This window comes from Dermacentor andersoni, chromosome 1 (assembly GCF_023375885.2).
Source record: "Dermacentor andersoni chromosome 1, qqDerAnde1_hic_scaffold, whole genome shotgun sequence".
NCBI lineage: Eukaryota > Metazoa > Arthropoda > Arachnida > Ixodida > Ixodidae > Dermacentor > Dermacentor andersoni.
The window spans coordinates 74,142,053-74,167,255 of NC_092814.1; the positions used below are offsets into that span (position 1 = coordinate 74,142,053).

A 25,203-nucleotide genomic window follows, 5' to 3' on the forward strand; every position below is an offset into this window, starting at 1 on the left:
GCGAAGATAAACTTTTTTGCACCAGTTAAAAGAACAAAGGTGACGTGTGGATTAAAAATTGAAATCTTAATTGAAGGCTATGCTTCTGCTTGCTAAAATCTATAGTTAAAAGCGGCGGAAGCAATTCTGGGAGCCTGAAACCCGTCATAGACGTCGGGTTTTACTGAATCATAGTGTGGGATAGATAGTGTGCAAAAGTTGGCGGGTTTACGACTTCCGCAAACGCTGCCGCCGTATGCACTTGCCTTCAAGATTTGCATATCTTGGGGGCCGTCGCTGGGACGTGGATTCAGACACCACCTATGCAGGCCGTAGATGGTACATAAAATCATATGCATAAAATATTGGAGGCCGTCACTATCGATATTTTGAAGATATGGCGTACTCATAGAATAAAGAAGCGTACTTTCGCCTCTTCCAATCGTTTCTGTTGCTTGCAGTATAGAAAAGCATGTCCTTCGAGATTGCCATTTGTTACTGCGAGAAAGCCAGTTGTTACTACCAGGCATGCGAAACGCTTTTCACACGAAAGTAAACTTATTTCAGAAACAGTTCCAGCACGCTGTCACATTGTGCGCAACATATTATTTTTGATCAAGTGCGATCACCATGGCCATCGGTAATTGTTTTGGCCATAGTTTTGGCATGGTTTTAAAGTGAACAATGCGACCGTCTTCAAGTGTGTCTCGGACCATGGCCAAAGTTCGTTCTTTATTCTATGCCATAGAGTTTCTCACTATAGTGTTCTATGCCATGCATGCCATGGCTTACAGCAATGTGAGCATGGAGGAAAAAAAGAAATTTTTTCCTCCATGAGCGTGAGTGAACGTAAAGTGAACATGGTGAGGATTTTCTTTCTTCTTCTTTTTTTAAAATCAGCTCTGTGTGCATTGTCCATTGTTGCAGTCCCACCTGTAGAAAATTTTATGATTTTGTGAGCGTTTTCTCCGGTTGGCAACGCGACGAGATGATCGATTAAATTCGTGATTGTAAATATGCAAGGGAAGAAAATCGCGGCTCGCAGGCGACCTATAGCAGATGCGCTTCATGGCCTCCGAGATAGCGTGCGCTGGCCGGTTTTGCTCCGGCCCCATACACGTTTTCGCCGACCATGCGGTGGCGCGTGGATGGAGGGGCTTACGCCGCATACCATGAAAGAGAACCAAATGGAAAAGGAGCTGGTGCAGACAAATTTCAAGTGGAAGAAAGCCGAAGAGAAATTTCCTAAACGCACAGCCAGAGGACTAGACGAGGTTCCCGTTAGGCTGATTAATGAACTAGGACCAAAAAGTAAGGAAGCTCTGTTGAAAGCAGTGAAAAAAAACTTTAGAAGATAGACGAGTACCAGGCAGTTGGCGACAAAGTAGAATGAACTTAATTTATAAAGGTAATGGGGAGAAATACAGAATTCACTCATACAGACCATTGCATCGGTAATATACAGGTTAGAAAAGCAGGCAATTCAATTAAAGCAGCAAGTATAGGCAGAGAATAATGGCATTTCGGGAGAACTTCAGAATGGCTTCATAATAGGTAGGCGTTTGGATGATAACTTATTTGTCCTTACTCAGTGTATTGAAATACCAAGACTAGAAAGGAGACCGTTATATGTGGCCTTTTTAAGCATTACAGGAGCTTGGGCAATGATTGTCTACAGCTTTTGAGAGAGATTTACCTAGAAAATACCCTTTGCGTTGAATGGGAAGGAATGAGGCGTGAGGAGAAAGTTGATATCAACAAGGGACTGAGGTAGGGGTGCCCGTTATCCCCATTGCTGTTTATGATGTACATGGTGAGGATGGAAAGAGCACTAGAAGGAATTAATATAGCCTAGGGCTTAACCTTTATACAGACAGACGGGTAAATTAGGAGAGCAACAACTTGAAGGTTTGTTTTATGCAGATGACATTGTGTTGCTAGTTAACAAGCAAAGTGATATGCAACGTCTGGCAAATATCTGTGGACAGGAAGGTGAGAATTTAGGTGTGAAATGTAGCGTTAGAAAATCAGGTGTTATGGTATTCAATGAAAACAGTGAACAGACAGTGTCAACACAGAGCCAGCAAATATCTCGTGTAAAAGAATATAAATACCTTGGTTATGGATAAATGACGGCAGCCGATATATGGAAACACAGGAAAAAACAATAACAGTGAACAGGAAGGGAAATTCAGCCATAATGAAGCACAGAGCGCTATGGGGATACAATAGGTACGAGGTCCTCCGAGATATGTGGAAAGGTGTAATGGTTCCAGGACTTACTTTTGGAAATGCGGTTGCTTGCTTTAAATCAGGGCTACAATCAGGACTCGATGGGAACCAAAGGTCAGTGAGATGCCTTGCATTGAGTGCTCACGGGAAGACTACAAATGAAGCTGCGCAGGGTGATATGGGGTGGACAATTTTTGAAGTGAGGGAAGCTCACAGTAAAATTGATTATGAAGAATATGAAGACTGAGGAATATGAAAGAAAGTAAATGGGCTGGGAGAGCGTTAAGGTATATCTACAGGAAAAACATTGATTCAGAATGGAGGAGAAGAACTACGAAGCTTACCAGCAAGTATGGTGATGAACACAGCAACAAAGAATGCCAAGCGGAAAGTCAGAGAGGATGAGATAATGTCATGGGTGGTGGCAGTGGAAAAGAAAGCTGCCCTGAGTAATTACTTAAAAGGAAAAAATGAAATCAGGAAAGAAACAATTTATGATTACTCAAAGGGAAGCTCATTACTTTCCAAAGTGAGATCAGGATGCCTTAGAACACGCACTTATAAAGCGAGATATAAGAAGGTAGAAGAAGCATGTGCTTGCTGCATTAGAGCTAGGGATACGATGGAGCATGTTTTATTAGAATGTCAAGAAATCTGCCCAGCGGTCGATTTAGGCACCACTGGCCTCCTTGAAGTCCTTGGGTTCAGCGAGACCAGGGGCAAAGTAAACATGTCTGCAATAGAGATTAGTAAGAGGTGATGGGAAGATTGGTGGAAGAAAAGAAGGGAAACTACAAACAATGGAGGCGTACAAAAACGAAGTTCGCAATAGGGGTTCAGAAACTTTGGTTATGGGTATTCATCGTGGGTTTTTTTTTTTTCTTATTTAACATAGGTAGGGCATTAGGCAATATAGGTAGAGGTAGGTAGGTATATATATAGGCATTAGGTAAGAGCTTGGTGGCACAATCCACTGCCCCGTTCCAAAGGGGACGCTCATAACATCCATCCATCCATCCATCTGGCGAGACTGCAGCGGAAGGCTGACCGTTCGAGATTTCAACATGCGCATTGCCTCTCTTTTCATGTGCTGTAGGAGATTTTCACAGGCTAGCTCGACCTCGTGCTCTACCTCAAACATTTTGCTGTCTCAACCATTTAGTTCTTTTGTACCTTATGTTTTCCTTTATCTTCTTTTGTTGTTAGCCATTTATTTAGCCATTGAATTTGTAGTATCTATATAGCCTGTACTTATGTTCAATAATTTATTTTTCAAAACAGATCATGTGTGGCTTCACACACCATTCATTGTCTGAAATGGTAGCTCATCATAAAGCGCAGAGTTTAATTGTCATCTGCCTAGTTATTATTATTTTCACTTTGCATTGCAATGATTCATCAATTGATATGACAGTTTTTGCATTTGTAGGCCTACCTTGTTGTGCAGTTATGTTCGTGTAATATTTACTTGTATCTTACCATGGGTCCTTTTTTCCTGTTCTTATTTTCATGTTGCTTCCCATCGCATTCTGTGAATAATTCTTTTGTTATGTGATGTTTTTTTTGCCTTGTTGATTAACACTTACTTTGCATTGATGTAACGTTACTTGCCCATTGAATTTGAATTTTTAAAGGCATTGGGTAAGCCAAATGCCTTCCTGAAGGCCGCACAATATATTCATAAATAAATATATTTAAAAAAGTAAACATGCCCTAAGCAGTCATGCAGAAAAGCAACTAGCATTTTTGTATTCTATGTAACATTTAAATCATTACTGTTTTTAGTTATGGTAATGCCTGCTTGGGTGGCAACTACGCTCATTAATAAGAGAGTAAATAATTGCATAATGTGTCATTTAACACTTGGCGTGCAATTTCTTGCTTCATCCAGCCTTGTGACTGTGACACGCAGCAGGTAACGGCATGCAAACTTAAGCAACAGAACATACGAATTTTCTTTAATCTGCAAAAACACCTTTCTTAAAGTGTGCTGCGCCTTAGGTGAAACATTCTTTGTGCATTTGCACATTTTGGTGACACTGAACCTGGAATATTTGCCTTTTGACTGGTGTACTTAATACACTCTAAGAAAAGTTTACACCCTTTGGAGTGTATATTTGCTACACACAACAATAATCGTCATCTGTCTTGCCCGCATTTCCTTTCTTAAAAACGCTGCGCTCGTTACTTTCCTGTCGGGAATGCTATGTCATGCTGATAACGCACATGCCGTTCGTTACTGGAAAGTACCGGGCTCGCCACGTTAAAGAAAGGAAATGTGGACAAGACATATGACGATTATTGTTGTGTGGCAAATATACACCCCAAAGGGTGCAACTGTTTTTAGAGTGTAAGTATATAAGTGAAGAATAAATTTAAAAAATCTTAAATATAAATAAATGGATCCTGGGGAATACATACCAAAAACATGACATAATTATGTGGAACGCCATAGTAAAGGGCTCCAGGTTAACTTTAACCACATTGGATTCTCTAATGTTCACCTATATTAAGTACACGAGCGATTGCAGCATGTTTGTGTGGGCGGGTCATGCTTGTTTCCATCTTGCTTCCCACCCTATCGCGATGGCGAAATGCATAGATGAAAGCAAGTGCCGACACCAGCAAGTGATTGGTTTAAAGCTCTGGAACCAGCTCACAAAATGATGAACATGCATATAACTCGCAAACTGTGAAGTATACTGCATTTCCAGCACATGACGAACTCTTGCAGATGTGTTCCACTTCTACATGCCAACATAAATGTGGTGGCCGGGAGTATGTGTGTGGAAAGAAAATAATGTATTTGAGAATAAATAGGTGCCAGCATGCAGTTTGCCCCTAGTAGACTGCCAGGTGTTACAAATCAGTAAAGGATCACATAGCAGTGCAAAAGAAATTCTCACCAATTACAAGCCACACCGATAGTACCGGTGTGCTCGAAAGCCTCCCCGATGCATGAAAAGCTCTCGGTTGTTATAGTGAGGAGAAGAAACTGGCCATGCCCACCACTGAACTTACGCTCTTTCTGTGTGAATGGGACAGCCAGAGCAAAACCTGCCGGCGTTCACAACCTGGGAGGCCATGTGCCACTCCTTTCGCGGAATGGGTGTACAGAAAATAAGAGATGAACATACCAAAGAAATATTTCATATTTATTGTGAATAAGTGCAGATGTGTCATTTCTTAAAACTTATATGCAGATTTATTTAGTCTAGTAAATTAAAAATGTTATGAGTGGTGCCACATTCCCAATCCACTTTGCGTGCGTCGCGGTTTGTTCAGTTCGTTTGCCGACACAGCCATGTTGACAGTCCCATCATCGAGTAACACCCACCATGGTTTCTTAGTGGCTAGGACAATACGCTGCTAAGCACGAGGTCATGGGATCAAATCTCAGCCATGGCGGCCTCATTTCGATTGGCAAAAATGCAGAGATGCCAGTGTACCGTGCTTTGGGTGCACGTTAAACCCCAGGTAATCAAAATTAATCTGGAGTTCTCCACTCCAGCTTGCCTCATAATCAGACAGTGGTTTTGGCATGCAAAACACCAGAACTAAATTAATCATAAAGTAACATAGGCCCTATAGACAGTCCTACTTTGTTTTTGTGTTGACAGCGGTGGTTACTGTTCCGTCGATCATTTTAACTCAGTTGGTTTTATACCTTCCCATGTGAACATAAAGAGGTCAAGGGTAAGAAGCTTGTTCAGTGAAGTGTCCTCTCTACAGAGAGAGCAACAGATTGCGGAACGTGTCCGGAATGAGCTGGACGTTATCTTGTAAGGTGGATCCGATTGTTGCGATCATAGCAGCAGAGATGGGTTTGGTGATGCTCCTAACGGAGTTGCGACAGCTACAGAAACCACTGGCTGTTCTGCCAGTAGTGCATACGCCAGCCATGGTAGTTGTGATGTTAGCTTTCCAAGAGAAGGACCATGTCTTGAAGTGCAGTGTTCTGCGGCCGATTGTGCAAGTGGCGACGATGGGTCTTTGACGGCTGTTAATGAAGATCTAGGGACAGGAGAGTTCCTTGAGGAGGACAGTTTTCAACTGTAATTACAGCACTAGACACTGGAAACAAAAATACTGCCCCTCACTTGAGCTCCCTTTTGAAAATCCTCAAGCCTCATCACCTTGATTTGCCTGTAGATGCAAGAATGTTGCTGAGAACCCGAAGAGTGATGTGAATAGTTCCAACGGATGGTGGCTTATATTGTTATTTTTGAATAAGTTCTGTGCTCCAGGACCAGTAGCCAAAAATTCCCCGAGGTGTACAACACTTTGTCATTTATGGTAAATGTAGATGGATACCCATTTCAAGAAGTTCGAGAAGGCATTTCTGGCCGTTACTTGTAATTGTGAATGAGAGTGTCATCGGTACCCCTTTCATTGCCACCCTTTATGAAGGAAACAAAGCCTGAGAACTTGCACACTTACATCCACGACATTACGGAAGGGATGAATGCAGTTTTAAATGAAGGTGTCGGCTATAATGATCGTTCCTTCAGGGTTCAGCTAAATGCATTGATTGCGATATGCCTGCAAGAGCATTTCTAAAATGTATTGTGGGTCCCACTACTTAGTAGGGATGTGAGAAATTTACTCAAGAAGGTGTGTACTCGTGCACAAACAGCAAAGTTATTTTTCCTGATTCTATGAGTCCCCTGCAAACTGATGAGAGCTGATGAGATGATGATGATAAATCAGTGGCTAATCAGCCTTGCTGTGTTTAAGCATAGGTTTACTAAGCCAGTTTCCAAAAGTCTGTATGAGCCTGGTTTGTTTATGTGTGATGAGGAAACACCTTCTGAACTGTTACGATTATGATCTTTACAAGTGAGAAATTTTCAGCTACTCATGTTGATACTGTAATAAACGCTCCTAAGAGGGTTTATTGCTGAGGCTGGTGAGCATTATGGAAATGGAATTTATTTATATAATGTTCTTTCCTTACTGAACATAGCTGATGAAGCCGTAACATTTGGACCTCTTGATGCATACTGAGCTTTTATATTTGAGAGTTATCTTTATGAGATAAAGGCACTGCTGAAGATGCATGTTCGAGCTCTACTACAAGTTGTGTGTTGGTTGAGGGGAAAAGGAGCAGGGCGTTATGCAGTGCGATTTTCTTCTATGCCAGCATACCAACTGTCTGGCCAGCACTGCAATGGACCAGTTCCTCCTGGTTTTAAGGGCAGTCAATATTCTGCACTTAAAATTAAAGGCACCATTTCACGGCTGACAAGGGAGACAACTGTGCACATGTGAAGTTAAAAGATGGGCACATTGTCCAGGTAGTGAACATCATAAGCAACGATAAAGGATCAGCTTATGTTTTTTTTTTAAAGACTGGACAGCTTCTACCATCAGCCTTTTGCTATCTGCAAGCTTGAACATCTTCGCAGCTCCACAGCTTTCAACAGGTTTTTCTGTGTGGAGCATAACTGACATTGAACGCAAGTGTGTGTGTCTACCGTATGGACCAGTGTTCTATGCAGTTTTTCTTTTCTGCACACATAAAAGCTAGAGGCAATGCAACACTGAATCCCTTTTTATGGTTTGTGAGTTTCTCAATTTTCTATGACTGAGGTGTAGCTGTTTGTCGTAATTATAAACAAATTGGCATGTATGCTTTCCTGTAGATTAGGAATTAGGAAAGTACATGTAACCAGTGGTGTATTAAGTTGAGAGTAACGGAGAACTTGTTACTTTTTCTCATGGTTTTCCTTCCTGTGGCACACAATTGGAAAACTAGTGAGATAAAAATGTTATGGAGTGGGTTAGTTTGTTTGATGCAGAGCAGGAGTACTTGGAAATCATTGGCCTGAGATGGACTTAGGCTGCTGGTGAGGGACACTGCTTGAGACCACATGTCCAAGCACTGTGAAATTAAATGTGGCATAATGCAGGCTATGACTCAGAATTATGTGAATTAAGCAAAGTTCACATTTAATGCAGCCATTATTTGTACTCTTACCGAGGTCTGATTGAGAACTTATAGCATTTTATGCCTGTATTCTTCCTTCAATTGCCATGGCTTGTCTTGCTTGTACTGAAATGCTTTTGTGCATTTTATTGCGATGGAAACTATAGGGACACCCCAGGCGCACTTCCACCATCGTCATTGCCATCACGATCATATTCCATATAAAGTCCAAGTGCGATAACATCGCAGCCTCACACCATATACTGTGGGTGTGAGGGTGAGCTGAGGAGGATAGTGGCTCGATCTCGCATGTGCAAGGGAGGAAGGTGGGAAGGAAGCATGCTGTCTTCTATTGTGTGCAAGGTAGCAGGGGGCAGTTATGCTCCGGTGGCAGCTGAATGCGGCTGTGTGAGCCCTGTTTTGAAAGCAATCTGCGGTGGGTACTGAGTCTAGGCACAGCGAGAGCTGATGGCTTCATGTGTGCTGTGTTCTTGCCACTTAGTTTACGTTGTGAGAGGCACCATGAAGGGCAATTCGCTTGCTGCTGTTGCTGCTCTTTTTCATGCCAGCATTTTGACAGCGAATGTCCGCGGTCGTAGAGTGAGATGTGCTTAAGTTTGCCTGTGTGCACATGACACTCTGCTTGTTAATTTAGTAAGTGAATGTTTGCAAGTTTATACGGCCACTAAAGCTACTATCCTTACTTCATATTGCTGTCTAATAATTTGCTATCGCAGTCGATGCTTCACCTTTTGGGTGAAACTGCAACATTTTTTTCAGCACTGCAGAGATTCTGTGTTGTTCACTTAAACAAAGTCATGAGGTGTCTGCCATACAATCTACGTGGCTAATAAGCAGATGGAAAGCTGCTTGGCCACCATATAAGAATTTTCTCAGTATATCATTGGCAATAAAAAACTAGGAAATTCCAATGACTGCTTGGGAAGAATGCAGCTGTTGTGTACTGTGCGAGTTTAGTAAGCTGTACATTCATAGAAATTGGTCCTAGCCCTGTAATGTTGACTTCGTTTCAGAGATGTTTTATTTCATGTTGTTCCTTTATTTCATGTGCTTGTTTATTTATTTTTTTGTTTGCAGCCATTTATAATGCAGCATGAGAAAAAGAGCAGCTGGCTGCTTTAACACTGGGCCTGGCAATTGAAGATGACAGCAACCAGCACAGAAGGCGGCGGCGACGGTGTGCCGCATGATTGACTTCTTCAGATGAGGAGCGTGTGTCTGGTGCAGACAATGGTGGCTTTTTACAAGGCTTAAGGGAAACTTTTCCAACGCATTCACGTCTGCAAGCAAGCTTCGCTGTCCCTCCTGAGCCTCTAGTCTCGCAGAATAGTACCAGTAGCCGCTCGACTGATGTGCCTTTCATGTTGATGAACTCTGAGCACTCTGGATCTTCAGCCATGCCTGCATCATCAGTGCAAGGTCAAACATGCAGAGAGGGATTCACAGAAGTCGAGTGAGTAGAAGGAGCACTGGCGGTTTGTACATGTTTTTACAAATAAATGTAACTGCTGATTACTTGTTTTAATGACAAAATGGAACCACCTTATTTCACTTCTGACTTGCATGTGAGCTCACTCAGCAACCAGCAGCTGCTGTAGCAGTTGTGGTGCTACTCAAACATTTTGTCATTAGGTCTCGTAGCTTTCATTGTGCATTGTTTAAGAAGTATGAGAACTCTTATTGCCGTTCATTAGTCTTGAAGAAAATCTAGTTGTCATCTCTGATATACTAATGTGAAACACTGCTTTGCCTTTCCTTAACAGGACTGCAGAATAAAATTCTGAAGAAGTTGGAAGAGATGAGAGCAGAGCTCTCAGCATAAGGAGAGATCTTAATGACGTTGGAAATGTTGTACTCGCTGGAAGCACATGCCTGAAGTTCCAGACCTGTTGGCAACAGCGTCCTTGATGTGCTACCGTTGACATCCCGTGAAGGGTTTCAGGAGCTCGAGAGTCAACTCTCTATTGCCCAGAGCAGGAATAACTGTGTAAGTTTTATGTTTATTATTGTTCGAAGTCAGCGTTGTGCACTCATTTTTAATGCATTTCAGCCATATAATAGTATTCACTGCTACTGTGGCTGTCATCTTTGTAGTACTTTTTTCATGGTAAAAGCCTGGCCCTTTATTCACTCTGTTTATATATGGCTTACCTCCAGCAGCAGGATGTGCTCCAAATAAGGTTCAAATGCGGCATTTGTGGTATTATATGCCTTGTTGCATATGTTGAATCATCATCATCATCAGCCTGGTTACGCCCACTGCAGGTCAAAGGCCTCTCCCATACTTCTACAACTAGCCCGCTCAAGTGCTAATTGTGGCCATGTTGCCCCTGTAAACTTCTTAATCTCATCCGCCCACCTGACTTTCTGCCGCCCCCTGCTACGCTTCCCTTCCCTTGGAATCCAGTCCGTAACCCTTAATGACCATCAGTTATCTTCCCTCCTCATTACATGTCCTGCCCATGCCCATTTCTTTTTCTTGATTTCAACTAAGATGTCATTAACTCGCGTTTGTTCCCTCGCCCAATCTGCTCTTTTCTTATCCCTTAACGTTACACCCATCATTCTTCTTTCCATAGCTCGTTGTGTCGTCCTCAATTTACGTAGAACACTTTTCGTAAGCCTCTAGGTTTCAGCCCTGTACGTGAGTATGGTAAGACACAGCTGTTATACACTTTTCTCTTGAGGGATAATGGCAACCTGCTGTTCATGATCTGAGAATGCCTGCCAAACGCACCCCAGCCCATTCTTATTCTTCTGATTATTTCAGTCTCATGATTTGCGTCCGTGGTCACTACTTGCCCTAAGTTGAATATTTTGCCTGTAAAATAATTCTGTACATCTGGTCATTGACGCCTAACATATTTTCATTTTCTGAATGTAGCCTACAAGACTGGCAAAAATGACTGAAGTTATAGCATCGTCCATTTTCATCAGGGCTCTTACGACAGCCTATAGCAAGTTATTAGGCACTTACTCAGTTTTATTTTGTAGTAATAATAATATGCTGCTCTGGTGGTCTTTTATAATACTTCTGTTCTTAGGTCTTCTGCCTGTCAATGATAGGAGGATCGTCTCTGAGGGATGCCCTGCACCACATAGAGCAGAAGTGCATGCAAGACAGTTATGCCCAACGTTTTAGCATGACGGGGAGGAAAGGGAAGAAAGCAATCATGGGCCTGCACTTTCTCAGTATCATGACTGGTAAGCCAGCTAAAGCATTTATTTTTTCTCTTGTTTGCTGCAGGTATACCATACCTGCCAACTCTACCAATTTGTCTGGGAGACTCCCGATTGCACGGACAAGGCCATAATTTCCCTGTAAAACTACCCCAGCTCACTGAAAAAAAAGGAAATAAAATAAAGATACGCACCATGCAGAACAGCCACATCATAATTGCCATTATGCACTAGGTGGCTAGCCGAAATCTGATTTAAATCCACGCCACTACTTTGTAGGCATTGTAGGCCTAATTCAGTTTACTTCAGATCGAGGCTTGCATTGAGAACTGCACCAGAGGCAAAGGTCTAATACGTGTTGCAAAATGACAGGTTTTCCTGAAGTCAGCTTCGCCGCATTAGAGGCCTGTAATGTGGTGAAGCATATAAAAGTGGGAAGGAGCCACTGTAACGGGTCATTGTGTGCGTTCCTTAATTATACCCACTTCCTTATACTCCGTTCCTTAATTATACACTTCGGTTGGCAGCAGCAGCTGTGGCAACAAGCTTCTGCCGCTAAGCCCACGCATTTCACTACGCAGGCACCGAGGCACTGCTTTCAGCGGTCACCATTCCAAGCCGTTGGTATCATCCCTTGAGGACGACAGATCGACATGTGCACCTGCTTGCAGTGACGAGAGGAAGTGGACCCTGACATGGCGCTGCCATCGACACTACTTAAACCGCGCTCATCACTCTGCACTTCGGTTGGCAGCAGCGGCTTTGGCAACAAGTTTCTGCCGGTAAGCCCACGCATTTCACTACGCAGGTTAGTTTTCATTAATTGAATCTTTCCACCCAATTCATATTGCCGCACCTGCTGTTGCCAACCTGGTGTATCTTTGTGAACGATGGTTACGAACGCAGAATTGTCGCGCAAGGTTGACATACTTCGACGAGAAGTGGCTGAAATGTGCAAAAGCCTAGAGATGTTCAACTCCCTGTACGAAAAAATTAAACAAGATCAGGAAGCGCTAACATTGGACAACAAAGCTTTAAAGCTAGAAAACGAGCACTTAGCCAAAAGGCTCGCCGATTCGGAGCAGTACTCTCGAATCAACGTTGAGATTAAGGGTATGCCGTGCACGCAAGGGGAGGACTGCAATGCCATTTTGCAAAAAATCGGTTACCAGTGACTTCTGCAGGTATTCACGTATTTCACCGGGTACCCGCCAAGAAAGACAAAAACATAATAGCCCGATTTTGCCTGAGAACAAAGAAGGCTGATTTTATCAGCAAAGCTAGAAACGCTAGGTTAACTACGACAGACCTTGATCTCTCTCGGACCCCAGCCACTCCAGTCTTTATCAATGAACACTTGATGGCCGACAATAAGCGTCTTTTTGCCCAGGCATTGGCCCTGAAGAGAGAAAGAAAATGGAAGTTTATGTGGACCAATGGTTGCCGCATCAAGGCGAGGGAAACAGAAGTTAGCCAGGTGTGTGTCATTGAAAGCGCAAGGGACCTGTCTAAAATTTGCTGATTGGGACTAACCATGCTTCACTTGGCTTGATAATGGGCTATGTTCCATCCGAAAAAAAAAAACTATTAGTGTCAGTTAAAAAGCCGGAACTGACATTTTTTCATCAAAATGTTCGATCACTTCCAAATAAATTATGTGACTTGACCTTGCTAATCGACACTTTCGGAGTACCGTTTACAGCAATAATGTTAACTGAAACTTGGTTGATGCCCACATCGCACATGTTTCAGGCTCCTGGCTATCAATAGTTTTTCCGAAGTCGTCAGGTTAAGCGTGGGGGCGGTGTCGCACTTTTGCTCAGGGACGATATTGTGACTAAGCCTGTAGGTGAATTCACTGATATAACTTCCGACTATGAGGTGTTAACAATGCAGTGTCATAGCAATATGTTTTCCGTTGTGTAGAGACCACCATCAGGTGTCGCAACCCGATTTCTTGTGTTTCTTGAAAAACTTTTCAGTTATACATTAGAAGAGAAGATCAATCTAATCTTAGGCGGTGATGTCAATATAAACTCTCTTTCGTCTTCCCTGCTACAAAAGGATTTTCAATCTCTTGTCACAACATATGGTTTTTCAAACAATGTCTACTGCAATATGTGTGACTATTGAAGGTGCATCCCTATTAGGTGTATTCATTTCAAACATTAATATTGATTCATTAGAGGCCGAAGTTGTGTACACTGATATCGGTGATCATTTGGGTATTATATTACTAGTAAATAGAATTCACTGCATTGCTAGTAAAACTAAAAAAAAACCAGTCTTTATTCAATACATTACTTCATCAAATCTTGAAGCATTTCGCCAAGCTATACTCATGTAGCTTGGAACAGTGTTTACCGAGCAGAAGATAGTGACACGGCGTATACTGCTTTTATGAGCACTTTCAGAACTGTTTACCATGAACACTTCCCCATGAAAAAAATGACACGGCCATCCTGAGCACGAAAACCTTGGCTAACACCTGAGCTCCTTGGTATGATTAAACACAAACACGCCATGTATACTCGATTTGTGAAATCTAGAGATCCTGCCCTGCTCACGGAGATTAAGAAATATAGAAATAATCTCACAAATCAGCTTAGGGCTGCTAAGCATGCTTATTACGTGGGAATTTGTAGTGACCCAGCCAATCAAAAAAGTGATGTTCTTTGGCGCAGATTGAATGCTTTACTAAAGCCCAATTCAATTTCAGCTATTCCAGATGTTTTGTGTCATAACGGGCAGAAAATTTCCGGAAATGCTATACCAAACGCGTTTAATGAAATCTTCACATTAAAACCACAGTTAAATGACGTTGATGGCCTGAACAACTATACTCAGTTCTTGCCTGTAAATGCGTTTAGTAGCATTCTATTTCTTGCCCAAACTAGTCCCTTAGAAGTCTTTTCTTGCTTCAGCGATATAGGTAACAGCTGGTCCCTGCACGCCGATGGCATCCAGATTCGCCCCATAAAGTATGTGCTTGATATTATATGCCCTGTTCTTAACCATATCTATAACTTAATATTAACTACAGGCATATTTCCTAAACAAATGCAGACTTCACACGTTGTTCCAGTCTTCAAGCATGGTGATAAGGGGGAACTAAACAACTATCGACCCATTTCAATAATTCCAGGGTGTTCGAAAGGTATTGAGAAATTAATGCATATCAGATTGCTATCAGTTTTTAATCACCACGATTTGTTTCAAGACTTTCAACCTGGGTTTAGGAAGCATCGCCCTACCGAAACAGCCCTCTTGACTCAAAAAGAAATAATTATAGGTGCATTCAGTCGTAATAAATGGCATTAGGCATATACGTCGATTTTTCTGAGGCATTTGACTTAATTGATCATACCATCCTTCTTAGCAAATTAGAAAACTATGGTGTGCGTGGAACAGCGCATGCACTTTTAGAATCCTATCTTTCAAACAGGACACAATTCATCAATACAAACAATGAAACATCTGCAAGGAAGCCGGTCATTGTTGGTGTGCCACAGGGAAGCATTCTAGGGCCACTCTTATTTTTGATTTACATAAATGGTATTGTACACTGCACAGACAATGCAACATTCGTCTCGTATGCTGATGACATGCCAGTTTTTATTACAGGGAACTTGGAAACAGAGATAGAAGCGATGGCCAACAAAACGCTGTCTAACCTAGATGCCTGGGCCACGGCGAATTTATCAAAAAATAAACCCTTCAAAAACACAAGTTATTTTGTACACACCTAAAGGAAAAACGCTGACAAAGAAGTTGAATTTATTTTTGGGCTCTCAGCCGTTAGAGTTGGTGGATTCTGTTAAATTCCTTGGAATACATTTTTCAAAGCACCTTGCATGGAATGTACATGTTGAAAACCTCCATTCAAAGGGGATGCGAGCGTCGCTCCTGTCCGAGCACACGTGCCTTCGCATCACTATACAGGAAAGACCCGAATGCCAACTTATTCGACAAGGACCAGTCCTCAGACGCGACTCGGCTCCTCCAGAACATCATCCGAACATTCTGGCTAACTTCTGCTGTGATCGGACCAACGTACTGTGAGTTTCTGTGCTTTTGTCAGGGACCTGGCAGGGCGCTCAGCTAGCCCTAACGGCTGGGAGAGTAGGCCTACCGTCAAGTACGCCAAAGGCCCGCACTCCTGCAGCAGCAATGGCCCCGAAATTTGTCACCGACGCTGATGGAGGGACCACCCGAGCATCAAAACATTCCCAAAGTACGCAGCACGTTGCAACGCTCATTTTGCATCCGCCAACTGGCCTTTTCCTATCTCAGCGGAGCCCACGAACACTTCACGACGCGCTAAGCGTCTCAGCAGCCCTGACTGCTGCAGAGGCTCGCGTCGCTACAGTAGACATCAAAAAAGAAAAGAACTTGGCTATAATAACCAGTGATGACTCCTCGGCAACAGAAAAGCTCCAGCGCATTAACGAAACCACTCTTAATGGCAAAACTTACCCTGTCCACATCTATATCGCTTCGCCCCACAACTCGTGTAGAGGTGTGATTCACAACGTGGAACTGAACACCTCAACTGAATAATTGATGCGTGAACTCCAAGCCCCAAATTATGAAATTATTGCGGCTCGTATGATGGGTAAAACAGCCACTGCAATCATAACTTTCAAGGGCTCGCATGTACCTCGCCAGGTCATCTTCGGCGGAGGTGTATACCGCTGTGTCCCTCATCGACCCAAGGCGCAATTTTGCTCAACGTGCTTTGCTATACCGATCAGACGTTTGTCGCGACAATGGAAAACAAAAGTGCAGAACATGTGGGAAGTCTGTCGGAGATCCTGTAGGGGATCATGACTGCAAACCAGGCTGCCCTAATTGTGGCAAGGACCACAAGGCCGATGACCCAACTTGTGAAGTGCGACGAGCCGCTGATAAAGCGGTCAGAGAAGCGGCCTACCTGAAGCGTTTGAAACAACTAAAGGACAACAAGCAAATGAAAACAGTCGCCATCGCAAGCCGAAGCCCAGGCCCAAAACGCAACTCCGACAACACATAGAGAGACAGAAGTAGCTCCAGAAGCCGTCAACAGTCCAGGGGCCGCAGCCGCTCCAGAGGCAGGAGGCGATCCAGGGGCCGCAGCCGATCTAGGGGACGCGGCCATTCCAGGGGCCGGGACCACTTCGGGGGCCAAAGCCAGACCGGCAGCAGTGGCCAGTGCGGGAGCGGCGGCCACTCCGGGGACTGCAACCGGCTCAGAGGTGGCAGCCAGTCTCTGGATCACAACCATTCCCGAGGTCAACAAGACGAGCAACCCGCCAACTAGCGAAACGTGAGTCAGTCACCCGGCACCTCCCCTTTCCCCCCCGTGACCTATGCATCTCAAGTTCAAACACGAGCTCAAAAGGTAGCCAAGGATTATAAGAACGCTCTACTTCAAACCTGTAGACCTAATCAAATGTCAACACTATCGTCACAATCACTAGAGCCTACCGAAGACATGGACATGCAAGCAGAGGCACACGCACCTGAAGCTACACCATTGGGTGATATAGTGCAACCCTTAGTACAGGAAGTAGAACCAGCGTCATTGCAACCGGCAGTGAAAAAGGCAAGGCACCACACAACAGCCCTACAACACCTTGAAGCAGATTTTAAACAACTAAGGGACGAAATGAAAGAAATGCAAACCAGTCTAGAGGCCAAGATAGCTCAACAGGTTGCTGCTCAAGTTGAGGAGGCGCTAAAAAGATACACTCAACAAATGATGAGCCAAATGCGCTCCCTGTTCAACGAGCTCCTCAGCAGCCAGGTAGAGGCGATGGTCTCTACACAAGTGCAGGCTGCGATGGCCGCATTACCGCGCCGGGAAGAGTGCGAATGACTCAAAGCACGTCGATCTACCAGCGTAACGTGACCTACTCCTTACCCTACAGCGGGCGGTCCGCAAAATCATCAGTAGAACAATGGCGACTAATCTGGTGGTGTGGCAGTGGAACTGTAGAGGGATTGCTCAAAAACGGGGCCTTCTCACGCAGTACATTGCCGCTCAAGATCGTCAACCCGACATTCTCCTACTCCAGGAAACTAACCAAACACCTCATTTTGCAGGCTATACGGCGTATAGCCATAATTCGGCACTGGCCATTCTTATTCGTAATGATATAGCGGCAAATGTTGTCCACAGCACAGAACAGAGCCTCACTGTACGCGTCTTTCCAACTAAAATTGTCAAGAGCAAGGCACAGCCCCACTTATTCATCACGAATGTTTATAGCCCGCCAAAACAGAAAGTAGACTTCTTCAAGGAGGTTGCGAATCTGCGGCCAACGAAGTATTTTGATCACCTTATAGCAGGTGACTTCAACGCGCCACACACTTCATGGGGATACACAAAAAACTCCTCCAAAGGATCCGCCCTACTATACCATATGCAACAGGCCCAGCTAACTCTCCTTAACGAGGCCGACTCCCCGACGCGGCACGGAAACTCCATAGAAAGGGATACCACGGCCGATCTCACTTTCATTAAAGGACGACTGTCAGCGCAATGCGTTAACATGCACGATACTTTAACGAGTGACCACATTGTCGTACAGATATTTCTGCAAATCAAAGGCTTCCCAAAATGCCAGTGCAAGCATCGCCTCAGGGATTGGAATGAGTTCTGCAAGACACATGTAGGAGACTTCCAAAACATGCACTTGAAAGATTGGGTAGAGATGGTCAGGCAACGAATCCAGTCACACACAAAGGAAATAATAGAGAAGTGGGAGCAACCAAGCACGGACAAGCATCTTCTTCATCTCTGGGAGGCACGACATGCCCTCATTAAGAGATGGAAAAGAAATAAGCTCAATCGAAAACTACGCTCACGCATCAACATGCTCAATGAGCAGATGGTCCACTACACTGAACATCTCACTCGTGAGCAGTGGTACGATACGTGCAACAAGCTCAATGACACATTGAATATGAGCTCCACATGGAATCTCATCCGATCGCTCATTGACCAACCCAGACAAAGACGGAAACGTCCCATAAGCTGCGAAAGCTGCTCGAAACATTTGAGCATATCGACGACCTATTCAACGAGCTTATAACAACACACACTGCGGATCCTGCGCAACCACAGTACGCCGACTACTAAAGCACAGAGCCTGAAAATGAGGGTCTCACTGGCCCAATCACATTAGCGGAACTACAGTGTGCCTTAGCAGAAGCAAAGCCGAATAAAGCGCCAGGACCAGACCAAATTACGACAACACAGCTCCGCAACCTTACAGAAGCCGATCATGCATTCTTACTTCAGCAAATTAACGATGTGTGGGACACGGGCAGCTTGCTAGAAGAGTGGAAGACAGCCAGCATCATTTTCATTCCGAAGCCTGGCAAGCCTCAAGCCATAGCGAATCTGCGTCCAATATCGCTAACATCATGCGTGGGTAAGCTAATGGAGCGCATCGTGCTTAACAGACTTCTTAGTCATCTTGAGCAATCACAACACCTACCCCATAATTTGATTGGATACAGACATCACTTATCTACTCAAGACGTTCTGCTGCAGCTACACGAAGAAATCACGAAGGAAACAAGCAGCGCTCAACTTAAAGCTATTCTTGCCATAGACCTCAAGAAAGCTTTTGACTATGTTGACCACGATGCTATGCTGCAAGAGCTCGAAGCTACTGGCTGCGGAACCAAGCTTTATAACTATATTAAGGAATTCTTACGGAGTCGCACATACACGCTACGAGTAGGCAACATCACCTCACAACAGTATCCCCATCCGCAGAGAGGTATCCCACAGGGTTCTGTGATCTCGCCCACACTCTTTAATCTTGCCATGTGCGTAGTCCATAGAGCGCTACGAGACATCCCCGACATCAAATATGCGATCTACACAGATGATATCACGATCTGGATCAACACGGGTTCGCCAGGGCATATCCAAGAAACTCTCCAACAGGCTATGAACAGGGTGCATGAGGCTGCTCAAACTATTGGCCTTAGATGTGCACCGGAAAAATCTGAGTTGCTACTGGTCCATCACAAAAGATGGAGACCGCCTACCATACAAATTGTAAACGAAGGCGTGCCGATTTCCCAACCAAAATGTATTAATATCCTCGGTCTCCATATCCAGAAAGATGGAGGTCCCGCGGCGACGGTGCATCACCTGCTCAGGCAAGGAGAAGAGGTGCTGCACATGATCCGTAGGGTCTCCAACCGAGCAAATGGAGTGAAAGAGGCGGATATGCTTCAACTAAGAAACGCACTAATTATGTCGCGCCTGCGCTATCACCTGCCCTATACCAATCTCCGTCAGCAAGATATCAATCGCCTTGATGCGCTCATATGGAAGGCGACAAAGCTGGCCATTGGCATCCCGTTTAGTGCCAGCACTAAGCTCCTCCTTGACATCGGTTGCCATAACACGGTGGCGGAACTAGTCAGCATTCATCGTTGTCGCCAAGAACTGCGTTTGCAGTGCACGTGTCAAGGCACGTACATCCTCCATAGCATCGGTCATCATCCAGAAGCTGCGCCCCTTCTGAACATGCCCCCACTACCCCCGAAACAACGCAAACTCCTAACCATAGCTCCACTGCCACGCCATATGAATCCAGAACGAGGCAAGGAGAGGCGACGACAGCGAGTTGCCTACTTCAAGAGGTACACAGCAAGACACCCTGACGGCATATACTTCTACGCTGATGCTAGCGTTGGTGCACGGGGCTCCGCTATAGCAGTCCTGAATAACGACCTCCAAACTGTACATACTGAGTTATTCCCAGAGACAGATCCTACCTTAGCGGAACTGACAGCCATCGCAACCGCGATCAAACACATGCCCCTTAGTAACTCAGCCTACCCAAGAATCATATTTGCAGACTCCATGGCAGCTTGCAGAAAATTGTTGCACAACGATCTCCCGGCCCACATTTCGACATTTATTCAAGAGCACCTTCAGGGTCCTCTGGAAATCATCTGGATACCTGGTCATGATGGGCTGCCGGGAAATGAAAGAGCTAATCAGCTCGCCTGCGAGACTTTGAACCAGGCACCCTGCATTCCGCGACCAGCCCAGACGAAAAGGTGGGCTCCCCTGCTTCTGCGGCCATATCAAGAGGCAAGACGCAAGTTCTCCAAGCTCAGCAAAGTGCTCACCCATGAACAGGGTGTACTGATTCGTCAGGCCCAGACTGAAACACTCCCTACACCAGCGCGAATGCACCTCCTCCGCAGCCTTTTACCTGAAGATCCCCCACCCTGGCGATATTGTGGCGAACACCCGAACACATCCCATATCCTCTGGTCCTGTGGACCACCCCCACCTCCACATCCTGCCTCCACAAACCTTCCCCCTAAACCCCATGCCGGGTGGCTGACAGAAGCAGCCAGCGCCGACGACCAACAGTACCTTGCGGCGTTTATCAGTGCTGCACTGAAGAATGCTGCAAGCGAGGCTCTGGACTGAGGGCCTTTTCACCATACCACCCAACATGAAAATAAAGTTTTTTCTTTCTCTCTCCATTCAAAGATGTCGTCTGCCATTGGTGTCCTTGCACGTACGCGATGTATTCTTCCTACAAAGGCGAAGATTTTGAGCTACAATGCATTAGTGTCCTCTATGTTGCAGTACTGCAGCATAGTGTGGTGTACTACTGGTGTAACAAATTTGTGCAAGCTGTATTTGCTGCAGAAAAGAGCCATATGACATATTGCTGCTGTACATTATGCTTCTTATACAAAACTTCTTTTTACAAAGTACAAAATTCTTCCAGTGTTCTGTTTATATAATTGTAGGCTGATGTTGTGTTATAAAGCTTTTCTTAGGTATGGTATCAGTACCATAATTAATCTTGCTAAGTTAAAAGCAAACACAAGTGTTCGTTCAACCAGGCACAAAGAAATGTGGACTGTACCCACCCCTAGAACTTCTTATGATGAACAATCTTTGTCCTACAAGCTACCTTCCCTTCTGAACCTATTAAACCATGGAGATTTTGATCCTTCGTGTAATCAAAATTCTCTCATTAAACGTTTCGCCCAGTCCATTTATTTTCAGGAATAGTACATCCTTTTGAATTTTTTCCCCTCTACTTGTCAATCGCTGCTTTTCATGTTCATGCCATTTCAAGCCTATGCAATTAGGTTGTATATTGTTCTTGCGCTTTGTTACAAACATTTTTTTGTTGCTAGAGGTTATGTAGTATTCATTGATTTATTTGAACTCATTGTGTATGACTGACCGTCATCCTGCTGTTTTGCAAACTGTAAAGGGATCGGGACCTCGTCAAGCTGCTCAAGCTTTTAGTCCTGTACTCCTCCTATTCCAAGAGAAATAAAGTTCATTGATTGATTGATTGATTGATTGATTGATTGATTGATTGATTGATTGATTGATTGATTGATTGATTGATACCCACACGCACGTGCTGTCTCCGGTCGCAGTATGAACCTCAAGACCTATAATAATTATAGTGCCAGCCATTCCAAGCTGCTTATGATGTTGCTGTGATACTAAAAAAAAAATAGTTTTTTTTTTCTTTAACGCAATAGATCATGTTAGCTAAGTGAGACACCTCACATCCAGCCTCAAAGCGTGAGGACAACTTGTTGCTAAGCCAGGGCTGCTGTGCCTGCCTTAACTGAAATGAACCGTCGAACCTTGTTATATTGCACAAAGGCAAATTGAATTATTGCTTATACATACCAAATCACCTAGAGATAAATTAGCTGCCAGGAATAATTTCAGCTAATTTGGCCTGCACATGTATGAATATGAGGCATCGGCATTGTAAAAAAACATTGGGATTTAAATAAATCGTGAAATATTCGAAACATATACGAACATAGAACCTAAATCTGCTTCCACGGTTTTGTATTGCAACTTTCCAGAGGCAGTGAAGAAGTTCCCTGATGCCACCGACATGATGGTGCAGTCATATGCTGCTGATTGGCTGTGTTGTGCTTCATCAACGATTTAGAGAGGGTACATGTTTTTTTCTCAAATGATCTGCCTGTACTCTGAAAGCATTGCTGTAAGCTGTATATACCTAGGGTATGTGGCATGTGAGCTCGTATTAGTTCATGCGTATGCCAGACCCAAGAGCCTTTAGGTTTCTCATCAGTGTTAAAGAAGTACTGACAGAAGAATGTGTCTTGTTTTATTCCTTTATTTCATAGCCCCCGACCCAGTAATGATGCTGCTACTTCCTCAAGAGTACAACAAATGATTGCGTTGCCTTTTAGTGCGACCACTTCAAAATGCACACCATGAGCAGCACGACTTTCGATGTCAAAAATGACAGCACAGCTTCAAAACCTCTTGCAGTGGTCTCGTAGTACCAGGTACCATTGAAGCGTACATACAGAGCAAAAAAAAAAAAAGCCACAATATTCTTGGTTTTTACGTGAGAAAACCACCATCTGATTGAGGCATGTCGTACTGAGGGACTTTCAGTTAATTTTGACCCGCTCAGGTTCTTTAACTTGCACCTAAATCTAAGTGAACGAATGTTTTTTCTTTTTGCCCCCATCGAAATGCGGCTACTTCACCTGGGAATTGAACCAGTGACCTTGTGCTTAGCAGCGTAGCGCCGTTGTCACCAAGCCACCAGGGCAGGTGTACGGACACTGTGGCCATGCTTGAAAAAACCAAGTCCATTCACCACTTAATGGACAAGAGGAGGGAGCATGTCCCCCTATGTTCAGGACCAGTTTCGTAGCTTTCAGAGTTTGCAATACCACATGGCTACAATCTAATCTTCCAGTGTCGTTACCTGTCTCCGTTGCCACATTGAAACCTGTGCTTGATGCATAATTTGAACAGGTTGCATAAAATGTGTTCTCTAATTTTGACTAGTCAGACACTACCTAAAGAAAAGCAGCAGAAGCAATTTTCATGTCAATACCTCCTTTAAATGTGCAGTGCTATGCTCTGTTCATCACATGTGCTCTGCTAGTTTCCTGTGTGTTACATCAACTGTGCTCTGCATCACACAAAATATCGTGTTGTACTGACTGAAGAACACAGCAGCAAAAACTGTATTGTGAAACTAGCTGTTTATTAGGCAAAACTGTGCTCAGGAAAACAGGCTGCACTCAAAGCTCAATGATAGTGGCGAGCACAGTCGGCGATCGTCTTAATCTGATCTGCAGGTGAAGCATGTCAACTTTTATACATGACTAGTCGAAGGTTCAGTGTAATTGCTGGTGACTGCGTGCCTTCCAGAAAGTACTACACAATTTTCATTGCGCACGCAATTGGATTACACAAAGTTTGGGTTTGGCGACAACAGACAACAAATAGAACTATTGATAACATTTGGGAAACTTCCGAAATATGCAGGTGTGTGCAGGTGTGCCTGCACTGAGCGATTACGTTTCGCATTTGTTAGTCTATGAAAAGCGATCACCGGAGCAAGATAAACAAGTACATGTGTCAATATGAGCTATGAAAGGTTCATGTTAATCTTGTTATGAGTAGCATTTTGTATTGTCTTTTTTTCAGCATTAGAGTGCACCGGAGGATTCCAGCTGTGCCGATAGTGTATAGAATAAATCAGTTTTTGAGCAAAGCTTTCAGAAACAATAAAGTGACTTTTTCCACCCAAGTAGTTGTGTAATTAGTAGTGTATACTGACTGCTGGTCAACATTCCTTCGCTGCTCTTATCTAATGGAATGGCATACTGTAAAGATACCATGCATGAGGGAATACTTCATTATTCAAAATGTAGGTCAGCTGTGTATGGGATGCAGAGCATGTGCAGATGTTTCCCTTATGTTGGAAAGCTGACAAAGCAACATTCTGAAATGTTAACAGTGTTAAAATATATAAGCAATGTTGCTAAACCATTAGTGGAACGTTATTACAATGTTGCATGCTAACACTGCTAAAATGTGATTCAGAGAGGACATTATCCATGTGACAGAGTTGAAAGGCATCACTGCTGCAAGGTTGTAGCAATGCTTTATGCTACCAGGGCACCTTATCTCGACTGGATGCTCAACCTTTCATGGCAGTGTTTTGCACAGCACATGAATCGTTTTGTCTCAGCCGTGTTATGCTTGTATTTTAACCAGAGCTACGACCCCCCCCCCCCCTTTCTTTCTATTCGTAGACCTTATCGTACAGTGTACATGTTAGTGTTCCAGATATAATATGAGTAGACCATGCCGGGGCACTGGTGCTAAGCTGAATGAAGAGAGGCATCGACCGCCTCGTAGATAAAGTTTTACCTGCAGAAGCTGCACTGCTTCGCTGATGGCCGCTGTTGCTGTAGCAGTGGCTTCCATAAAGTCGGTACTGCAGGAGCCACCACAGCACAAGACGATAATGACGACTGCCAAGTCGACATAAAAAATTGAAGCCCTTTCAGTTTTCCAACCCACACCAGCCCACCAGAAACGTAGCCATGTTTGCAATCTTGCAAGTAAGAACCCTCACCAGTCGCTCTCTTTCTGAGCTACCATGCTCTGGAGAATCTCAACCAAACGGAAGTTCTTGAGAATCTGAAGACCATATGTACGCAGGCAACAGTACAAGACAACACTTACGACAGGGAGTCCGAAGACAATTAACCCCAAAAAGATGCTCAGAGCATGAAGTCTGCATTGTTTTGTTCCAGGTGGATTGGACAGCTTAGGAATCAATGCTTGGAAATGATTTTAGCGCCTGGTTAATTGCCATTTCCAAATGATCAAAACCAAGCACACGCCTGAAGCTCAGCAACAAACACAAAAGGTACCTTTCCTTGCCCAAAATAATGCTCTCAATCAGGCTGAAACCACAAGCTGATTTGACAAAGCTTGTGATAGAGGATCTTGCCATGATACTTGATGCCTTCACTCCAAACAAGGCTCTTATTGAACATCGTCA

General features: G+C 44.0%; 1 long non-coding RNA gene across 7 annotated transcripts; it reads left to right on the top strand.

Moving 5' to 3' along the window:
* The first annotated feature begins 623 nt into the window (after nt 1-623).
* On the top strand, nt 624-23,937 carry LOC126546036 (uncharacterized). Of its 7 annotated transcripts, none has more exons than XR_011892456.1 (6): nt 624-702; nt 9,239-9,614; nt 9,925-10,148; nt 11,923-12,123; nt 22,220-22,313; nt 23,835-23,937. It is a non-coding gene; the product is annotated as an uncharacterized lncRNA (long non-coding RNA). The 7 variants fall into 7 exon arrangements; XR_011892457.1 differs by lacking the exon at nt 624-702 and adding an exon at nt 725-842; XR_011892458.1 differs by lacking the exon at nt 624-702 and adding an exon at nt 856-1,290.
* The last annotated feature ends 1,266 nt before the right edge of the window (nt 23,938-25,203 follow it).